This window comes from Copadichromis virginalis, linkage group LG12, assembly GCF_057382275.1.
Source record: "Copadichromis virginalis isolate Kocher_CV1m ecotype Utaka linkage group LG12, C_Virginalis_male_GT1.1, whole genome shotgun sequence".
Taxonomy (NCBI): Eukaryota; Metazoa; Chordata; class Actinopteri; order Cichliformes; family Cichlidae; genus Copadichromis; species Copadichromis virginalis.
Window position 1 is genome coordinate 35861037 of NC_140629.1, and position 4633 is coordinate 35865669.

General features: G+C 38.3%; 1 long non-coding RNA gene across 1 annotated transcript; it reads left to right on the forward strand.

The window, feature by feature from the left end:
- The first annotated feature begins 735 nt into the window (after window positions 1-735).
- On the forward strand, window positions 736-1812 carry LOC146697534 (uncharacterized). Its single transcript, XR_014923140.1, has 2 exons — window positions 736-979; window positions 1566-1812. It is a non-coding gene; the product is annotated as an uncharacterized LOC146697534 (long non-coding RNA).
- The last annotated feature ends 2821 nt before the right edge of the window (window positions 1813-4633 follow it).

Consider the following 4633-nt stretch of genomic DNA (forward strand, 5'->3'; position numbering starts at 1 on the left):
GGTTGACTTGTAAAGGTTACTGTAAAAATGAAGTATTTCCACGTTTATTTTGTCATGGTCCTCAGTCAAAACCCCCTTGATATTCAGTGATTGAATCTTCTTATTCGATTGTCTGTGTTTCTCTAAATTAAAAAAGTAGGAAGAGTTTTTCTCGCCCTCCTCAATCCACCGGGCTCTTGAACGAACATAGGCACCATTGGCTTTCTCTAAGAACAGTTTGTCTAGTTGAGATTGAAAAGTGTTTAGTTGTATATGTTCGTCCAGAGATAAATCCTGTTTGCAGCATAGCCTGTTGATTCTCTCAATAATGCTTTGTTGTCTGTCTTTTCTGTTTAGCAATGGATTTGCTAATTTGAATTGCTACCTGTTTAACTTGGAATTTAAACCATTCCCATTTGCTCACATGTGACATATCTAGTTTGTCAATTTCCACAATTAAATTTCTCACTTCAAGGCAGAAGTTGTCATTATGCAGAAGGTTGTTGTTGAATTTCCAAATAAGGGATTGATGTTTCACCTTGGTTAATGAGATGAATAAGGAAATCAAACAGTGATCAGTTAGAGGGGAAGCTGAGATTTCACACTTAGAAATGTTGTTGATCAAATTGTTAAGAGACTAACCAGTAATCAATCCTGCACAGCAAATTCAAAAGTGTTAAATTTTTTGGTGTTAATAGTCTCCTTGCAAAAGTAGAGTTAATTTTACTCTAAATAGAGTCACATTCTTTTAATGTAACTCTGAGGTGTAAAATGATAGTAGTTAAAATCGAGTGTTAAAAATGAGTGTTTCTATGTCAAATCTGGAGGTGTTAAAATGGAAACATTAACTCTTGACCTCTTAACTCTGAACTCCTAGAGGGGCTATGACACCAACAGAGTAAATTCACAGACTCCGCCCCCAGCACGGCTCCAATCGAAGCTGAAGTGAAGCCGTTTCAGAACATTTTGCTCTACATATTTGAGTTGTTTGCCATGCTTGGTAAGTCATTTTTTCAAAGATTGTTTCAATTGTTATTAGCTTTTACTTCTGTGGCTCTTTGGAGTTGAGACAAAGCTGTGTGAAAGGCATTAGCCATGTTGCTCGGTGATAGCATAATATTCTGTTTTAGCTAGCTGAAAGATATTGTTTGCGGGCAAATACCACAGCCTTGAAAAAAAGCTTGCATGTGAATTTTCAGTCAAATCTTTGGTCAAATACACCTAAAACAATGTCTAGAATGTGAAATGTTGGTATAATGGTGCTGCTTGAAGCCTGAAAACGATCGCCCATAAAAAACAAACAAACGAGCAAACAGCAGTAGCTGACGTCCTGACTGGGTTCTACGTTAGCATAGATCCCTCCAGAGTTTTGTGCACACGGTTTAGGTAAAAATGAAAAAGGTTGAGGTTTTACATTTAGTTCAGTATTACCTGTTGCCTGTGTCTTTGTCTTTTGGGAAAATACTTTACACAAGTAATGGCTCAAAGAGGATTCCTTTTTTTTTTTTTTACTGTGCTGCAATTGTTTACTGGATTATTTGTGCCATTAATTAATGTCAACTAATTTTTATTCGATCTCCGCACAGGATATGCTTGTGAAGATGGAATATGGGGGAGAGCAGAAGTGCGTTGAAGTTCCACAAAGTGATGAATGAAGGACATGCATATTGTATTGAAGAAATAAGTGATGAGAATGCTGTTATTTGCATTTACCATGTCAGACCTTTTGATAAACAAAATTCTAATGAAAGTGAGAACATGTATACTGTTACATCTTTCAGAAAATGTTTTGAAATTGTGGTGCACAGTTCAGAATAAATGTTTTTCAACAACCATTGCATCTTTTTAGTAAATGTTTATTTCCAAAAGAAATTTCTAGAAGTTCAGAACAGGAAAATTCCGCTTTTTAGAATGAATTAGAAGATAACTCTTACGTAGTTAAACTAAAATACTCTTTGAGAGTTAATATATAAACTCTTAACACCAAGTGTTAAATTATCAACTCCAGACAGATTTGGTGTTTAACACTAAATCAGAGTTAACGTACCAACTCTCCAAAAAGAGTTAAATTAACACTCTCTGGTGTGGACCCATATAGACACTTTAATAGTGTTGAAATCAAATCCGACAGTGTTAATTTGGACATGCTGGATTTGCTGTGTGGAACACTGACCATTATTAGATGAATTAAGCGGACCACACTTGATATTTGGGGAAATCGACGGCGCATTTGGAGTATGCATTTGAAGTACACTTCGAATTGGGACAGCCGTCATCGCGTGGCGGTGACGTAATCGCACTTAAAATGCATACTTCAAGCGTGCAGACCCTGAATTGGGACACAGCCATAGTTTCTTTCCACTGTGTTCCTGTTAATGATAAACTACAAATTTACCCTAAATTACTAAAATATCGATATTTTAATGTGAGAATCGATTCTAGAACATACATGATTGGTATCTTAGGAATCGATATTTCAGGATCGATCCGCACATCACTAATCATAATCACTCTCCTGATTCTTTTCCCCTTGTTTTCAGGTAAAAGCATAGCTGGACTGGCCATCGGGCATACCGGGGTGGGCCGCTGGCGATTCTTTGTTTTTATGGGCAGATAATTTTTTTTTTTTTTTTTAGGAAGGGTATCCGATTGTTCAGTCTGACGTCACTAGCCGTGTCTGGGTCTAAACTCCTGCAGGTCCATATATGAAACGATCCCTACGGCATTACTGAGAGTTGAAAAACTGTCTAAAGTCTTTCATCTTTAATAAAATGATCAGCGTTCTGCTCTACCAGGTGTAACAATTGAGTTTAACATCCAGGCATCCATGAAAACGGAATTTATGACATTCAACGGAGTTAGAAGTTAGCAGGGAGTTAGCTCGCTAGCTTCTATCTAAATACAATATAGCATGTCCTGACTGCGGGGTTTTGGAAACAAATTAAATCGTACAGCTCTGTTATCACTTCCAGCATAAATGAAGACAGAAAACTAAACAGCAGTGACGTTTGTAGGGTTACTGAAGTTAGGCTAGCTGGTATATAATGATGTGCTACGTGACCGCTAGCGACACAGCTATGTTAGCATAATATAAACAAGCTAACTTTTTTTCCACTCGATAAAAGTTAACGTGAGTGTTCTTGGTGGTCAGGAACAAATGTAATCGCATGGCAGGATGCTGTAAAAGGACCAAACTTCAGCCAGGAGAACAATTGAGAAAATTTATCCACAATACGAGGTTAGTCATTCATATACTGCTGCATGGGCTGGGCTGTAGTTATATCCTAAGGTTTTAAAAACTGAGCTTAAATAAATGATTAGCGGTAATAAAAGCCGAGGGAGGTCAACAGGGATCACTGACTGTTTTAGGAGCTTTTTGAGATCAAATAGAAGAAAATACAAAACATTAAACATGTTAACAACACAAAAGCCATATTAAACGCAGACTACTTTAGACCCGGAAGTAGGATTCGTCGCGTCATCACTGAACAACCGGATATATAATGAAAGGTGTTGGATTGGCCAATTGGTCATGATCGACTCTGGGCTGGACCAATTACAGCCGAGGAGGCCGGATGCACCCTCCCCCTTGTTTAGCAATCACGTGATTTTCGCGCATTGCATGCCGGGAACTCGTGGCAAAACAATCCAAGTACCGCATCAAATGCAAGCATTTGCAGCACCGCAAAACGCTCATTCTCCGGTTCCAATACCTTCTTGTTTTTTCTTTGCCGCACAAAAAAGGAATGTACAAAACAAAAGGAGAACAATGCCGGTCCGTACAAAGACAGACTCGACGAAAAGACAAAGAAAAGATACGAGGAAAAAATCAAAGGAGTGAAAGGGTTAGACCTTTACGAGCACACAGAGGGACCAAAGACGTTAGCGTGCTGCCCAACTTTCACCACGCTCAGATTTATAATTATACGGTTCTTGGAGTGAGTGCATACACTCATGAAGTTTTTAGTAACTTCAGGTCACTGCAACAAGCCCAGGTACAGTTTACCGACGGATGGGTACAGGACCTTGAAATGCACCGTGTAGAACGAAAGACCATCGTACGAACAAAGGTAAGTTTACCAGTCTCACAAATCGTCTTCATAAATACACATTCGTTAACCGTTTATTAATATAACCTTTGAGCTCAACGGTAATTAATTAGTAGTGGAAATAATTTCTGGTAGCATTACAGAAATGTAGCAGTGACAACAATATTGTATGCTGTAATCGCACTGGACAATTAGTGATACAAAACAACTGTTTTATCCTGTGAATAAAAGTATATGTTTTCGTCAATGTACCATAATAACAGAGGCGAAACGCATTAATGTGTCAGGACAATTCACTATTTATGCACAATAAATAAAGGAGCATAGCGCGACAATTTCTGTTCAGCGCCAGACTTGCTTGTAACCTATATCACCAATTATGTTAAGAAAAATGACGTATTAACTACTACAAAACTCTGACCTTTGTGGGAATGCTTGGAGCAGACTAACATGTGAGCTGGAGTGTTCTGAGACGTTATATTTGGTATATCCAGACCATCCGTCGGCTTTTACTTCGGAAACATGGCTTAAAAAATTTCTCTTCCACGACGTAATCCGATAAAAAAAAACGATCTCTTTACCCGTCTGCTTTCCGTGGCTGTCAT